Source organism: Mobula birostris, chromosome 23 (assembly GCF_030028105.1).
Source record: "Mobula birostris isolate sMobBir1 chromosome 23, sMobBir1.hap1, whole genome shotgun sequence".
Lineage (NCBI taxonomy): Eukaryota > Metazoa > Chordata > Chondrichthyes > Myliobatiformes > Myliobatidae > Mobula > Mobula birostris.
In genome coordinates, this window is record NC_092392.1 from 2,856,167 (window position 1) to 2,873,218 (window position 17,052).

The following is a 17,052-nucleotide window of genomic DNA, read 5'->3' on the forward strand; positions in this document are numbered from 1 at the left end:
AGAGGAGGATGGGAAAGTGGTTCCAGAAGGGAGATGTGATGATGAGGAGAAAGGGAAGGTGATTCAGGAAGGTGATGTGATGAAGAGCAGGAAGGGAATGTGATTCAGGAAGGTGATGTGAAGAGGAGGAAGGGAAGGTGGTTCCAGAAGGGAGATGTGATGATGAGGAGAAAGGGAACGTGATTCAGGAAGGTGATGTGATGAAGAGCAGGAAGGGAAGGTGATTCAGGAAGGTGATGTGACGAAGAGGAGGAAGGGAAGGTGTTTCAGGAAGGTGATGTGATGAAGAGGAGGATGGGAAAGTGGTTCCAGAAGGGAGATGTGATGATGAGGAGAAAGGGAAGGTGATTCAGGAAGGTGATGTGATGAAGAGCAGGAAGGGAATGTGATTCAGGAAGGTGATGTGAAGAGGAGGAAGGGAAGGTGGTTCCAGAAGGGAGATGTGATTATGAGGAGAAAGGGAACGTGATTCAGGAAGGTGATGTGATGAAGAGCAGGAAGGGAAGGTGATTCAGGAAGGTGGTGTGATGAAGAGCAGGAAGGGAAGGAGATTCAGGAAGGTGGTGTGATAAAGAGGAGGAAGGGAAGGTGATTCAAGAAGGTGATAACATGAGGAGGAGGTAAGGCAGGTAATTCAGGAAGGTGATGTGATGAAGAGGAGGAAGTGAAGGTTATTCAGGAAGCTGATGTGATGAGGAGGAGGAAGGGAAGGTGATTCAGGAAATGGAGGTGTGATGAAGAAGAGGAAGGGAAAGTGGTTCCAGAAAGGAGATGTGATGAAGAGCAGGAAGGGAAGGTGATTCAGGAAGGTGATGAGAATAAGAGGAGGAAGAGAAGGTGATTCAGGAGGGTGATGTGATGAAGAGGTCGAAGGAAAGGTGATTCAGCAAGTTGATGTGGTGAAGAGGAGGAAGGGAAGGTGATTTAGAAAGCTGATGTGATGAAGAGGAGGAAGGGAAGGTGATGTGATTAAGAGGACGAAGGGAAGGTGATTCAGGAAGGGAGATGTGATGAACAAAAGGAAGGGAAGGTGATTCAGGAAGGGAGATGTAATGAAGAGGAGGAAGGGAAGGTGATTCAGGAAGGGAGATGTGATGAAGAGGAGGAAGGGAAAGTTGTTCCAGAAGGGAGATGTGATGAAGAGGAGGATGGGAAAGTGATTCAGGAAGGTGATGTGACGAAGAGGAGGAAGGGAAGGTTATTCAGGAAGAGTGTGATAACGAGGAGGAAGGGAAGGTGATTCAGGAAAGTGATGTGAAGAACAGGAGGAAGGGAAGGTGATTCAGAAAGGTGGCGTGATGAAGAGCAGGAAGCGAAGGTGATTCAGGAAGGTGGTGTGATGAAGAGCAGGATGGGAAAGTGATTCAGGAAGGTGATGTGATGAAGAGGAGGAAGCGAAGGTGATTCAGGAAGGTGGTGTGATGAAGAGCAGGAAGGGAAGGTGGTGTGATGAAGAGGAGGAAGGGAAGGTGATTCAGGAAGGTAGTGTGCTTAAGAGCATGAAGGGATGGTGATTCAGGAAGGTGATGTGAAGAAGAAGAGGAAGGGAAGATGATTTAGGAAGGGAGATGTGATGAAGAGGAGGAAGGGAAGGTGGTTCCAGAAGGGAGATGTGATGATGAGGAGAAAGGGAACGTGATTCAGGAAGGTGATGTGATGAAGAGCAGGAAGGGAAGGTGATTCAGGAAGGTGATGTGACGAAGAGGAGGAAGGGAAGGTGATTCAGGAAGGTGGTGTGATGAAGAGCAGGAAGGGAAGGAGATTCAGGAAGGTGGTGTGATAAAGAGGAGGAAGGGAAGGTGATTCAAGAAGGTGATAACATGAGGAGGAGGTAAGGCAGGTAATTCAGGAAGGTGATGTGATGAAGAGGAGGAAGTGAAGGTTATTCAGGAAGGTGATGTGATGAAGAGAAGGAAGGGAAGGTGATTCAGGAAAGTGATGTGAAGAACAGGAGGAAGAGAAGGTGATTCAGGAAGCTGATGTGATGAGGAGGAGGAAGGGAAGGTGATTCAGGAAATGGAGGTGTGATGAAGAAGAGGAAGGGAAAGTGGTTCCAGAAAGGAGATGTGATGAAGAGCAGGAAGGGAAGGTGATTCAGGAAGGTGATGAGATGAAGAGGAGGAAGAGAAGGTGATTCAGGAGGGTGATGTGATGAAGAGGTCGAAGGAAAGGTGATTCAGCAAGTTGATGTGGTGAAGAGGAGGAAGGGAAGGTGATTTAGAAAGCTGATGTGATGAAGAGGAGGAAGGGAAGGTGATGTGATTAAGAGGAGGAAGGAAAGGTGATTCAGGAAGGGAGATGTGATGAACAAAAGGAAGGGAAGGTGATTCAGGAAGGGAGATGTGATGAAGAGGAGGAAGGGAAGGTGATTCAGGAAGGGAGATGTGATGAAGAGGAGGAAGGGAAAGTTGTTCCAGAAGGGAGATGTGATGAAGAGGAGGAAGGGAAGGTGATTCAGGAAGGTGATGTGACGAAGAGGAGGAAGGGAAGGTGATTCAGAAAGGTGGTGTGATGAAGAGCAGGAAGCGAAGGTGATTCAGGAAGGTGGTGTGATGAAGAGCAGGAAGGGAAGGTGGTGTGATGAAGAGGAGGAAGGGAAGGTGATTCAGGAAGGTAGTGTGCTTAAGAGCATGAAGGGATGGTGATTCAGGAAGGTGATGTGAAGAAGAGGAAGAAGGGAAGGTTATTCAGGAAGAGTGTGATGACGAGGAGGAAGGGAAAGTGGTTCCAGAAGGGAGATGTGATGAAGAGGAGGAAGGGAAGGTGATTCAGGAAGGTGATGTGATGAAGATGAGGAAGGGAAGGTGATTCAGGAAGGTGGCGTGATGAAGAGGAGGAAGGGAAGGTGATTCAGGAAGGTGATGTGATGAAGAGCAGGAAGGGAAAGTGATTCAGGAAGGTGATGTGATGAAGAGGAGGAAGGGATGGTGATTCCGGAAAGGAGATGTGATGAAGAGGAGGAAGGGAAAGTGGTTCCAAAAGAGAGATGTGATGAAGAGCAGGAAGGTACGGTGATTCAGGAAGGGAGATGAGATGAAGAGGAGTAAGGGAAGGTGATTCAGGAATGTGGTGTGATGATGAGGGGGAAGGGAAGATGATTCAGGAAACTACTGTGATGAAGAGGAGCAAGAGAAGGTGATTCAGGAAGGTGGTGTGATGAAGAGGAGGAAGGGAAGGTGATTCAGGAAGGCGGTGTGCTGAAGAGGAGGAAGGGAAGGTGATGTGAAGAAGAGGAGGAAGGGAAGATGATTCAGGAAGGGAGATGTGATGAAGAGGAGGAAGGGAAAGTGGTTCCAGAAGGGAGATGTGATGAAGAGGAGGAAGGGAAGGTGATGTGATGAAGAGGAGGAAGGGAAGGTGGTTCAGGAAGGGCGATGTGATGAAGAGGAGGAAGGGAAGGTGATTCAGGAAGGTGATGTGACGAAGAGGAGGAAGGGAAGGTGATTCAGGAAGATGATGTAATGAAGAGCAGGAAGGGAAGGTGATTCAGGAATGGAGATTTGATGAATAGGAGGAAGTGAAGGTGATTCAGGAAGGTGATGTGATGAAGAGCAGGAAGGAAAAGTGGTTGCCGAAGGGAGATGTGATGAAGAGGAGGAAGGGAAGGTGATTCAGGAAGGTGATGTGATGAAGAGCAGGAAGGGAAGGTGATACAGGAAGGTCATGTGATGAAGAGGAGGAAGGGAAGTTGATTCAGGAAGATTGTGATGACGAGGAGGAAGGGAAAGTGGTTCCAGAAGGGAGATGTGATGAAGAGGAGGAAGGTAAGGTGATTCAGGAAGGGAGATGTGATGAAGAGGAGGAAGGGAAGGTGATTCAGGAAGGTGATGTGATGAAGAGCAGGAAGGGAAGGTGATTCAGGAAGGGAGATGTGTTGAAGAGCAGGAAGGAAAGGTGATTCAGGAAGGTGATGTAATGAAGAGCAGGAAGGGGAGGTGATTCAGGAAGGGAAATGTGATGAAATGGAGGAAGGGAAGGTGATTCATGAAGGTGGTGTGATGAAGGGGGGAAGGGATGATGATTCAGGAAGCTGATGTGATGAAGTTGAGAAAGGGAAGGTGATTCAGGAAGGTGGCATGATGAAGAGCAGGAAGGGAAAGTGGATCTAGAAAGGAGATGTGATGAAGAGCAGGAAGGGAAGGTGATTCAAGAAGAGTGATCTGATGAAGAGGAGGAAGCGAAGGTGATTCAGGAAGGTGATGTGATGAAGACGTGGATGGGAAGGTGATTCAGGAAGGTGATGTGATGAAGAGGAGGAAGGGAAGGTGATTCAGGAAGGTGATGTGATGAATAGGAGGAAGAGAAGTTGATTGAGGAAGGTGATGTAATGAAGAGGAGGAAGGGAAGGTGATTCAGGAAGGTGATGTGATGAATAGGAGGAAGAGAAATTGATTGAGGAAGGTGATGTGATGAAGAGGAGGAAGGGAAGCTGATTCAGGAAGGTGATGCGATGAAGAGGAGGAAGAGAAGGTGATTCAGGAGGGTGATGTGATGAAGAGGTCGAAGGAAAGGTGATTCAGCAAGTTGATGTGGTGAAGAGGAGGAAGGGAAGGTGATTTAGGAAGCTGATGTGATGAAGAGGAGGAAGGGAAGGTGATGTGATTAAGAGGAGGAATGGAAGGTGATTCAGGAATGGAGTTGTGATGAAGAGGAGGAAGGGAAGGTGATTCAGGAAGGTGATGTGACGAAGAGGAGGAAGGGAAGGTGATTCAGGAAGATGGTGTGATGAAGAGGAGGAAGGGAAGGTGATTCAGGAAGGTAGTGTGCATAAGAGCAGGAAGGGATGGTGATTGAGGAAGGTGATGTGAAGAAGAGGAGGAAGGGAAGATTATTTAGGAAGGGAAATGTGATGAAGAGGACGAAGGGAAGATAATTCAGGAAGCTGATGTGATGAAGATGAGGAAGGGAAGGTGATTCAGGAAGGTGATGTGATGAAGAGGAGGAAGGGAAGGTGATTCATGAAGGTGATGTGATGAAGAGGAGGAAGGGAAAGTGGTTCCAGAAAGGGAGATGTGATGATGAGAAGAAAGGGAAGGTGATTCAGGAAGGTGATGTGATGAAGAGGAGGAAGGGAAAGTGATTCCGGAAAGTGGTGTGATGATGAGGGGGAGTGGAAGATGATTCAGGAAGCTGATGTGATGAGGATGAGGAAGTGAAGGTTATTCAGAAAGGTGATGTGATGAAGAGGAGGAAGGGACGGTGATTCAGGAAGGGAGATGTGATGAAGAGGAGGAAGGGAAGGTGATTCAGGAAAGTGGTGTGATGATGAGGGGGAGTGGAAGATGATTCAGGAAGCTGATGTGATGAAGATGAGGAAGGGAATGTGATTCAGGAAGGTGGCGTGATGAAGAGGAGGAAGGGAAGGTGATTCAGGAAGGTGGTGTGATGAAGAGGGTGAAAGGAAGATGATTCAGGACGCTGATGTGATGAAGATGAAGAAGGGAAGGTGATTCAGGAAGGTGATGTGATGAATAGGAGGAAGGGAAGCTGATTCAGGAATGTGATGTGATGAAGAGCAGGAAGGGAAGCAGATCAGGAAGGTGATGTGATGAAGTGGAGGAAGGGAAGGTGATTCAGGAAGGTGATGTGATCAACAAGAGCAAAGGAAGGTGGTTCAGGAAGGTGATGTGATGAAGAAGAGGAAGGAAAGGCAGTTGAGGAAGGTGGATGTTATGAAGAGGAGGAAGGGAAGGTGATTCAAGAAGCTGATGTGATGAGGAGGAGGAAGGGAAGGTGATTCAGGAAGAGTGTGATGACGAGGAGGAAGCGAAAGTGGTTCCAGAAGGGAGATGTGATGAAGAGGAGGAAGGGAAGGTGATTCAGGAAGGTGATTCAGGAAGGTGATGTGATGAAGAGGAGGAAGGGAAAGTGATTCCAGAAAGGGAGATGTGAGGATGAGGTGAAAGGGAAGGTGATTCAGGAAGGTGATGTGATGAAGAGCAGGAAGGGAAGGTGATTCAGGAAGGTGATGTGATCAACAAGAGCAAAGGAAGGTGGTTCAGGAAGGTGATGTGATGAAGAAGAGGAAGGAAAGGCAGTTGAGGAAGGTGGATGTTATGAAGAGGAGGAAGGGAAGGTGATTCAGGAAGGTGATGTGATGAAGAGCAGGAAGGGAAAGTGATTCAGGAAGGTGATGTGATGAAGAGGAGGAAGGGAAGGTGATTCCGGAAGGGAGATGTGATGAAGAGGAGGAAGGGAAGGTGATTCAGGAAAGTGGTGTGATGATGAGGGGGAAGGGAAGATGATTCAGGAAGGTGATGTGATGAAGAGGAGCAAGGGAAGGTGATTCAGGAAGGTGGTGTGATGAAGAGGAGGAAGGGAAGGTGATTCAGGAAGGTGGTGTGCTGAAGAGGAGGAAGGTTAGGTGATTCAGGAAGGTGATGTGAAGAAGAGGAGGAAGGGAAGATGATTCAGGAAGGGAGATGTGATGAAGAGGAGGAAGGGAAGGTGATTCAGGAAGGTGATGTGAAGAAGAGGAGTAAGGGAAGGTGATTCAGGAAGGGAGATGTGATGAAGAGCAGGAAGGAAAGGTGATTCAGGAAGGTGATGTAATGAAGAGCAGGAAGGGAAGGTGATTCAGGAAAGTGGTGTGATGATGCGGGGGAGTGGAAGATGATTCAGGAAGCTGATGTGATGAAGATGAGGAAGGGAAGGTAATCCAGGAAGGTGGCGTGATGAAGAGGAGGAAAGGAAGATGATTCAGGACGCTGATGTGATGAAGATGAAGAAGGGAAGGTGATTCAGGAAGGTGATGTGATGAATAGGAGGAAGGGAAGGTGATTAGGGAAGGTGATTCAAGAAGGTGATGTGATGAAGAGGAGGAAGGGAAAGTGATTCCAGAAAGGGAGATGTGAGGATGAGGTGAAAGGGAAGGTGATTCAGGAAGGTGATGTGATGAAGAGCAGGAAGGGAAAGTGATTCAGGAAGGTGATGTGTTGAAGAGGAGGAAGGGAAGGTGATTCCGGAAGGGAGATGTGATGAAGAGGAGGAAGGGAAGGTGATTCAGGAAAGTGGTGTGATGATGAGGGGGAAGGGAAGGTGATTCAGGAACAGTGTGATGACGAGGAGGAAGGGAAAGTGGTTCCAGAAGGGAGATGTGATGAAGAGGAGGAAGGGAAGGTGATTCAGGAAGGTGATGTTATGAAGAGGAGGAAGGGAAGGTGGTTCAGGAAGGGAGATGTGATCAAGAGGAGGAAGGGAAGGTGATTCAGGAAGGTGATGTGAAGAAGAGCAGGAAGGGAAGGTGATTCAGGAAGGTGATGTAATGAAGAGCAGGAAGGGAAGGTGATTCAGGAAGGGAGATGTAATGAAATGGAGGAAGGAAGGTGATCCAGGAAGGTGATGTGATGAAGATGTGGATGGGAAGGTGATTCAGGAAGGTGATGTGGTGAAAAGGAGGAAGGGAAGGTGATTCAGGAAGGTGATGTAATGAAGAGGAGGAAGGGAAGGTCATTCAGGAAAGTAATGTGATGAAAAGAAGGAAGGGAAAGTGGTTCTAGAACGGAGATGTGATGAAGAGGAGGAAGGAAAAGTGGTTCCAGAAGGGAGATGTGATGAAGAGCAGGAAGGGAAGGTGATTCAGGAAGGTGATGTGATGAAGAGGAGGAAGGGATGGTGATTCCGGAAGGGAGATGTGATGAAGAGGAGGAAGGGAAAGTGGTTCCAAAAGAGAGATGTGATGAAGAGCAGGAAGGTACGGTGATTCAGGAAGGGAGATGAGATGAAGAGGAGTAAGGGAAGGTGATTCAGGAATGTGGTGTGATGATGAGGGGGAAGGGAAGATGATTCAGGAAACTAATGTGATGAAGAGGAGCAAGAGAAGGTGATTCCGGAAGGTGATGTGAAGAAGAGGAGGAAGGGAAGATGATGCAGGAAGGGAGATGTGATGAAGAGGAGGAAGGGAAGGTGATTCAGGAACAGTGTGATGACGAGGAGGAAGGGAAAGTGGTTCCAGAAGGGAGATGTGATGAAGAGGAGGAAGGGAAGGTGATTCAGGAAGGTGATGTGAAGAAGAGGAGTAAGGGAAGGTGATTCAGGAAGGGAGATGTGATGAAGAGCAGGAAGGAAAGGTGATTCAGGAAGGTGATGTAATGAAGAGCAGGAAGGGAAGGTGATTCAGGAAAGTGGTGTGATGATGCGGGGGAGTGGAAGATGATTCAGGAAGCTGATGTGATGAAGATGAGGAAGGGAAGGTAATCCAGGAAGGTGGCGTGATGAAGAGGAGGAAAGGAAGATGATTCAGGACGCTGATGTGATGAAGATGAAGAAGGGAAGGTGATTCAGGAAGGTGATGTGATGAATAGGAGGAAGGGAAGGTGATTAGGGAAGGTGATTCAAGAAGGTGATGTGATGAAGAGGAGGAAGGGAAAGTGATTCCAGAAAGGGAGATGTGAGGATGAGGTGAAAGGGAAGGTGATTCAGGAAGGTGATGTGATGAAGAGCAGGAAGGGAAAGTGATTCAGGAAGGTGATGTGTTGAAGAGGAGGAAGGGAAGGTGATTCCGGAAGGGAGATGTGATGAAGAGGAGGAAGGGAAGGTGATTCAGGAAAGTGGTGTGATGATGAGGGGGAAGGGAAGGTGATTCAGGAACAGTGTGATGACGAGGAGGAAGGGAAAGTGGTTCCAGAAGGGAGATGTGATGAAGAGGAGGAAGGGAAGGTGATTCAGGAAGGTGATGTTATGAAGAGGAGGAAGGGAAGGTGGTTCAGGAAGGGAGATGTGATCAAGAGGAGGAAGGGAAGGTGATTCAGGAAGGTGATGTGAAGAAGAGCAGGAAGGGAAGGTGATTCAGGAAGGTGATGTAATGAAGAGCAGGAAGGGAAGGTGATTCAGGAAGGGAGATGTAATGAAATGGAGGAAGGAAGGTGATCCAGGAAGGTGATGTGATGAAGATGTGGATGGGAAGGTGATTCAGGAAGGTGATGTGGTGAAAAGGAGGAAGGGAAGGTGATTCAGGAAGGTGATGTAATGAAGAGGAGGAAGGGAAGGTCATTCAGGAAAGTAATGTGATGAAAAGAAGGAAGGGAAAGTGGTTCTAGAACGGAGATGTGATGAAGAGGAGGAAGGAAAAGTGGTTCCAGAAGGGAGATGTGATGAAGAGCAGGAAGGGAAGGTGATTCAGGAAGGTGATGTGATGAAGAGCAGGAAGGGAAGCAGATTCAGGAAGGTGATGTGATGAACAGCAGGAAGAGAAGGTGATGTAATGAACAGGAGCAAGGGAAGTTGGTTCAAGAAGGGAGGTGTGATGAAGAGGAGGAAGGGAAGGTGTTTCAGGAAGGTGATGTGATGAAGAGGAGGATGGGAAAGTGGTTCCAGAAGGGAGATGTGATGATGAGGAGAAAGGGAAGGTGATTCAGGAAGGTGATGTGATGAAGAGCAGGAAGGGAATGTGATGAGGAGGAAGGGAAGGTGGTTCCAGAAGGGAGATGTGATGATGAGGAGAAAGGGAACGTGATTCAGGAAGGTGATGTGATGAAGAGCAGGAAGGGAAGGTGATTCAGGAAGGTGATGTGACGAAGAGGAGGAAGGGAAGGTGTTTCAGGAAGGTGATGTGATGAAGAGCAGGAAGGGAATGTGATTCAGGAAGGTGATGTGAAGAGGAGGAAGGGAAGGTGGTTCCAGAAGGGAGATGTGATGATGAGGAGAAAGGGAACGTGATTCAGGAAGGTGATGTGATGAAGAGCAGGAAGGGAAGGTGATTCAGGAAGGTGATGTGACGAAGAGGAGGAAGGGAAGGTGATTCAGGAAGGTGGTGTGATGAAGAGCAGGAAGGGAAGGAGATTCAGGAAGGTGGTGTGATAAAGAGGAGGAAGGGAAGGTGATTCAAGAAGGTGATAACATGAGGAGGAGGTAAGGCAGGTAATTCAGGAAGGTGATGTGATGAAGAGGAGGAAGTGAAGGTTATTCAGGAAGGTGATGTGATGAAGAGAAGGAAGGGAAGGTGATTCAGGAAAGTGATGTGAAGAACAGGAGGAAGAGAAGGTGATTCAGGAAGCTGATGTGATGAGGAGGAGGAAGGGAAGGTGATTCAGGAAATGGAGGTGTGATGAAGAAGAGGAAGGGAAAGTGGTTCCAGAAAGGAGATGTGATGAAGAGCAGGAAGGGAAGGTGATTCAGGAAGGTGATGAGATGAAGAGGAGGAAGAGAAGGTGATTCAGGAGGGTGATGTGATGAAGAGGTCGAAGGAAAGGTGATTCAGCAAGTTGATGTGGTGAAGAGGAGGAAGGGAAGGTGATTTAGAAAGCTGATGTGATGAAGAGGAGGAAGGGAAGGTGATGTGATTAAGAGGACGAAGGGAAGGTGATTCAGGAAGGGAGATGTGATGAACAAAAGGAAGGGAAGGTGATTCAGGAAGGGAGATGTGATGAAGAGGAGGAAGGGAAGGTGATTCAGGAAGGGAGATGTGATGAAGAGGAGGAAGGGAAAGTTGTTCCAGAAGGGAGATGTGATGAAGAGGAGGATGGGAAAGTGATTCAGGAAGGTGATGTGACGAAGAGGAGGAAGGGAAGGTTATTCAGGAAGAGTGTGATAACGAGGAGGAAGGGAAGGTGATTCAGGAAAGTGATGTGAAGAACAGGAGGAAGGGAAGGTGATTCAGAAAGGTGGCGTGATGAAGAGCAGGAAGCGAAGGTGATTCAGGAAGGTGGTGTGATGAAGAGCAGGATGGGAAAGTGATTCAGGAAGGTGATGTGATGAAGAGGAGGAAGCGAAGGTGATTCAGGAAGGTGGTGTGATGAAGAGCAGGAAGGGAAGGTGGTGTGATGAAGAGGAGGAAGGGAAGGTGATTCAGGAAGGTAGTGTGCTTAAGAGCATGAAGGGATGGTGATTCAGGAAGGTGATGTGAAGAAGAAGAGGAAGGGAAGATGATTTAGGAAGGGAGATGTGATGAAGAGGAGGAAGGGAAAGTGGTTCCAGAAGGGAGATGTGATGAAGAGCAGGAAGGGAAAGTGATTCAGGAAGGTGATGTGATGAAGAGGAGGAAGGGAAAGTGGTTGCAGAAGGGAGGTGTGATGACGAGGAGGAAGGGAAAGTGGTTCCAGAAGGGAGATGTGATGAAGAGGAGGAAGGGAAGGTGATTCAGGAAGGTGATGTGATGAAGATGAGGAAGGGAAGGTGATTCAGGAAGGTGATGTGATGAAGAGGAGGAAGGGAAGGTGAATAGGGAAGGTGATTCAGGAAGGTGATGTGATGAAGAGGAGGAAGGGAAGGTGGTTCCAGAAGGGAGATGTGATGAAGAGGAGGAAGGGAAGGTGATTCAGGAAGGTGATGTGAAGAAGAGCAGGAAGGGAAGGTGATTCAGGAAGGGAGATGTGATGAAGAGCAGGAAGGAAAGGTGATTCAGGAAGGTGATGTAATGAAGAGCAGTAAGGGAAGGTGATTCAGGAAGGGAGATGTGATGAAATGGAGGAAGGAAGGTGATCCAGGAAGTTGATGTGATGAAAATGTGGATGGGAAGGTGATTCAGGAAGGTGATGTGGTGAAAAGGAGGAAGAGAAGGTGATGTAATGAACAGGAGCAAGGGAAGGTGTTTCACGAAGGTGATGTGATGAAGAGCAGGAAGGGAAGGTGATTCAGGAAGTTGATGTGATGAAGAGGAGGAAGGGAAGGTGATTCAGGAAGAGTGTGATGACGAGGAGGAAGGGAAAGTGGTTCCAGAAGGGAGTTGTGATGAACAGGAGGAAGAGAAGGTGTTTCAGGAAGGTGATGTGATGAAGAGGAGGATGGGAAAGTGGTTCCAGAAGGGAGATGTGATGATGAGGAGAAAGGGAAGGTGATTCAGGAAGGTGATGTGATGAAGAGCAGGAAGGGAAGGTGATTCAGGAATGTGATGTGATGAAGAGGGGGAAGGGAAGGTGATTCAGGAAGAGTGTGATGACGAGGAGGAAGGGAAAGTGGTTGCAGAAGGGAGGTGTGATGACGAGGAGGAAGGGAAAGTGGTTCCAGAAGGGAGATGTGATTAAGAGGAGGAAGGGAAGGTGATTCAGGAAGGTGATGTGATGAAGAGGAGGAAGGGAAGGTGATGTGATGAAGAGGAGGAAGGGAAGGTGGTTCAGGAAGGGAGATGTGATGAAGAGGAGGAAGGGAAGGTGATTCAGGAAGGTGATGTGAAGAAGAGCAGGAAGGGAAGGTGATTCAGGAAGGGAGATGTGATGAAGAGCAGGAAGGAAAGGTGATTCAGGAAGGTGATGTAATGAAGAGCATTAAGGGAAGGTGATTCAGGAAGGGAGATGTGATGAAATGGAGGAAGGAAGGTGATCCAGGAAGGTGATGTGATGAAGATGTGGATGGGAAGGTGATTCAGGAAGGTGATGTGGTGAAAAGGAGGAAGGGAAGGTGATTCAGGAAGGTGATGTAATGAAGAGGAGGAAGGGAAGGTCATTCAGGAAAGTAATGTGATGAAGAGGAGGAAGGAAAAGTGGTTCCAGAAGGGAGATGTGATGAAGAGCAGGAAGGGAAGGTGATTCAGGAAGGTGATGTGATGAAGAGCAGGAAGGGAAGCAGATTCAGGAAGGTGATGTGATGAACAGGAGGAAGAGAAGGTGATGTAATGAACAGGAGCAAGGGAAGGTGGTTCAGGAAGGGAGGTGTGATGAAAAGGAGGAAGGGAAGGTGTTTCAGGAAGGTGATGTGATGAAGAGCAGGAAGGGAAGGTGATTCAGGAAGGTGATGTGATGAAGAGGAGGATGGGAAAGTGGTTCCAGAAGGGAGATGTGATGATGAGGAGAAAGGGAAGGTGATTCAGGAAGGTGCTGTGATGAAGAGCAGGAAGGGAAGGTGATTCAGGAAGGTGATGTGATGAAGAGGAGGAAGGGAAGGTGATTCAGGAAGAGTGTGACGACGAGGAGGAAGGGAAAGTGGTTCCAGAAGGGAGATGTGATGAACAGGAGGAAGGGAAGGTGTTTCAGGAAGGTGATGTGATGAAGAGGAGGATGGGAAAGTGGTTCCAGAAGGGAGATGTGATGATGAGGAGAAAGGGCAGGTGATTCAGGAAGGTGATGTGATGAAGAGCAGGAAGGGAAGGTGATTCAGGAATGTGATGTGATGAAGAGGGGGAAGGGAAGGTGATTCAGGAAGAGTGTGATGACGAGGAGGAAGGGAAAGTGATTCCAGAATGGAGATGTGATGAACAGAAGGAAGGGAAGGTGATTCAGGAAGGTGATGTGATGAAGAGGAGGAAGGGAAGGTGATTCAGGCAGGTGATGTGATGAGGAGCAGGAAGGGAAGGTGATTCAGGAAGGTGATGTAATGAAGAGGAGGAAGGGAATGTGATTCAGGAAGGTGATGTGATGAAGAGGAGGAAGGGAAAGTGATTCCAGAAGGGAGATGTGATGAAGGGGAGGAAGGGAAGGTGATGTGATGAAGAGGAGCAAGGGAAGGTGGTGTGATGAAGAGGAGCAAGGGAAGGTGGTTCAGGAAGGGAGATGTGATGAAGAGGAGGAAGGGAAGGTGTTTCAGGAAGGTGATGTGATGAAGAGCAGGAAGGGAAGGTGATTCAGGAATGGAGATGTGATGAAATGGAGGAAGGGAAGGTGATTCAGGAAGGTGGTGTGATGAAGAGGGCGAAAGGAAGATGATTCAGGAAGGTGATGTGATGAAGAGGGGGAAGGGAAGGTGATTCAGGAAGGTGATGTGATGAAGAGGAGGAGGGGAAGGTGATTCAGGAAGGGAGATGTGATGAAGAGGAGGAAGGGAAAATGGTTCCAGAAGGGAGATGTGATGAAGTGGAGGAAGGGAAGGTGATTCAGGAACTTGATGTAATGAAGAGGAGGAAGGGAATGTGATTCAGGAAGGTGATGTGATGAAGAGGAGGAAGGGAAAGTGATTCCAGAAGGGAGATGTGATGAAGGGGAGGAAGGGAAGGTGATGTGATGAAGAGGAGCAAGGGAAGGTGGTGTGATGAAGAGGAGCAAGGGAAGGTGGTTCAGGAAGGGAGATGTGATGAAGAGGAGCAAGGGAAGGTGGTTCAGGAAGGGAGATGTGATGAAGAGGAGGAATGGAAGGTGATTCAGGAAGGTGATATGATTAAGAGGAGGAAGGAAAGGTGATTCAGGAATGTAATGTGATGAAGAGGAGGAAGGGAAAGTGGTTCCAGAAGGGAGATGTGATGAAGAGGAGGAAGGGAATGTGATGTGATGAAGGTGATTCAGTAAGGTGATGTGATGAAGAGGAGGAAGGGAAGGTGATTCAGGAAGGTGATGTGATGAAGAGCAGGAAGGGAAGCTGATTCAGGAAGGTGATGTGATGAAGAGGAGGAAGGGAAAGTGGTTCCAGAAGGGAGATGTGATGAAGAGGAGGAAGGGAATGTGATGTGATGAAGGTGATTCAGTAAGGTGATGTGATGAAGAGGAGGAAGGGAAGGTGATTCAGGAAGGTGATGTGATGAAGAGCAGGAAGGGAAGCTGATTCAGGAAGGTGATGTGATGAAGAGGAGGAAGGGAAGGTGATTCAGGAAGAGTGTGATGACGAGGAGGAAGAGAAAGTGGTTCCAGAATGGAGATGTGATGAACAGGAGGAAGGGAAGTTGATTCAGGAAGGTGATGTGATGAAGAGGAGGAAGGGAAGGTGATTCAGGAATGGAGATGTGATGAAATGGAGGAGGGGAAGGTGATTCTGGAAGGTGGTGTAATGAAGATGAGGAAGGGAAGGTGATTCAGGAAGGTGTTGTGATGAAGAGCAGGAAGGGAAGCTGATTCAGGAAGGTGCTGTGATGAAGAGCAGGAAGGGAAGCTGATTCAGGAAGGTGATGTGATGAAGAGGAGGAAGGGAAGGTGATTCAGGAAGTGTGATGAAGAGGAGGAATGGAAGGTGATTCAGGAAGGTGATGTGATTAAGAGGAGGAAGGAAAGGTGATTCAGGAATGTAATGTGATGAAGAGGAGGAAGGGAAAGTGGTTCCAGAAGGGAGATGTGATGAAGAGGAGGAAGGGAATGTGATGTGATGAAGGTGATTCAGTAAGGTGATGTGATGAAGAGGAGGAAGGGAAGGTGATTCAGGAAGGTGATGTGATGAAGAGGAGGAAGGGAAGGTGATTCAGGAAGGTGCTGTGATGAAGAGCAGGAAGGGAAGCTGATTCAGGAAGGTGATGTGATGAAGAGGAGGAAGGGAAGGTGATTCAGGAAGTGTGATGAAGAGGAGAAATGGAAGGTGATTCAGGAATGTAATGTGATGAAAAGGAGGAAGGGAGAGTGGTTCCAGAAGGGAGATGTGATGAAGAGGAGGAAGGGAATGTGATTCAGGAAGGTGATGTGATGAAGAGGACGAAGGGAAGGTGATTCAGTAAGGTGATGTGATGAAGAGGAGGAAGGTAATGTGATTCAGGAAGGTGATGTGATGAAGAGGAGGAAGGGAAGGTGATTCAGGAAGATGATGCGATGACTAGCAGGAAGGGAAGGTGATTCAGGCAGGTGATGTGATGAAGAGGAGGAAGGGAAGGTGATTCAGGAAGGTGGATGCGAGGAAGAGGAGGAGGGAAGGTGGTTCAGGAAGGGAGACGTGATGAAGAGGAGGAAGGGAAGGTGATTCAGGAAGAGTGTGATGTAATGAAGAAGAGGATGTGACACATGAAGAGGGAGCAATGTGGATGAGGAGGGGAGATAACGAAGGTGACAATGTGGAGGGAGAAATGACTGAGGAGGAGGGGGTAACTTCTTCAAAGCAAGGTAGGCATGTGGTATGAGCTTTCAAATGAAGTAGTCGAGGCAGGAAAAAAGCCAACATTTAAAAGACATTTGGAAAAGGTACATGAGTAGGAAAGATTCAGAGGGACTTGGGCCGAATGCAGTCAAGTAGGACTGGCTTAGCCAGCCTTCACCGACAGCATGATTCAGTTCGGCAGAAGGGCCTGTTTCTGTGCTGTACTGCTCTACAATTGTCTAAGTGATTTAGACGAGGAACGAATAGAGGAATGGGAGGTGGAGGCAATAGACAGGGTGGGGTACGGTGAAGAAGGGGGAGGGAGAGGTGATGTAGGGGAAGGGGATATGATGAGGTGGAAGTGACACAGGAATAACGGTGAAGAGATAAAGGAGGATTTGGGAGATATGGTTGAGCAGGAGGAGGAAGCAGGTGATGAAGTAAAGATGGTGGAAGAAGAGGAGGGAAAGTTGAAGAAGATGAGATAACAGAGGAAGAGTGGGGAGAGTGGAGAGTGATGGAGGAAGAGGGGGAAGGTAACAAATTAAGAGAAGTGTAGAGATGACGGCAGAGGTGGGTGAAGGGAGGTGAAAAGAATTGGTGGTAACTGGTGGGAAAAAGGCAGTAATGATGGAAAGGGGAGAGAGCTCACAGAAGAGAAAGAAAGGTGATTGAGAAAAGGTTGATGGAGAAGGAGGCAGAGAGAGAAGTGATTGGGCAGAAGGGGGTACAAATGAAGGAGGAGAGTCCAACTGACAACTTTGGAGGGGGTACTGATGAGGGGGATAACAGAGGAGGAAGAGGAAGTGACAGAGCAGGGGAAAGAAGGTGATAGTGGAGGAGACGTGACTGGCAATGCAAGAGTGACACTGGCTGTGGAGTAAGAGGGCATTGAAGAGAGGGAGGCAGAGGAAGTGGGCAGAGTGGCGAAGATGGAAAAGAGAATGAAGAAAATGAAGAGGAATAAGATCCCCACTGTGCTCCCACAAGTCATTCTGAAAGGTCTCATCATTGAATTGGTCTCAGGAGAGATGACCCATGTATTCTGGTGAATTGTAATCCCTTAGCCAAACCTTACCTCTGATTACACTGGACAACAATTATTTTCAAAAGTGTTACTTCCTCAGAATTCTTTTATGATAGACTACTAGATACTGAACAGAAATATAATTTCAGTCTATTTGCATCATGTAGGAATTTGGAGAAACAAGAATTAACTTTTATTGAATATAATGTATTTAATTACAACAGTGCTGACACTCTGCAGAAGTTCAGCTAAGCTGAAGGTGTTTGTTGATGATTTTCGTTTATACTCCGTGTCTGAGGCTTCTCACTTAAGTGCCCAACAATAATCAGCCAGCATTGATGATTTCATTTTCCCTGATACTGTTTCACCATGACTGCAATGTCCTGGTGAAA

The 17,052-nt window shown here is 47.8% G+C and overlaps 1 protein-coding gene across 6 annotated transcripts in view; it reads right to left on the reverse strand.

Moving 5' to 3' along the window:
• The window catches only part of plxna4 (plexin A4), an 811,940-nt gene that overhangs the window by 278,092 nt on the left and 516,796 nt on the right, over window positions 1-17,052 (reverse strand). The window lies entirely within an intron of this gene.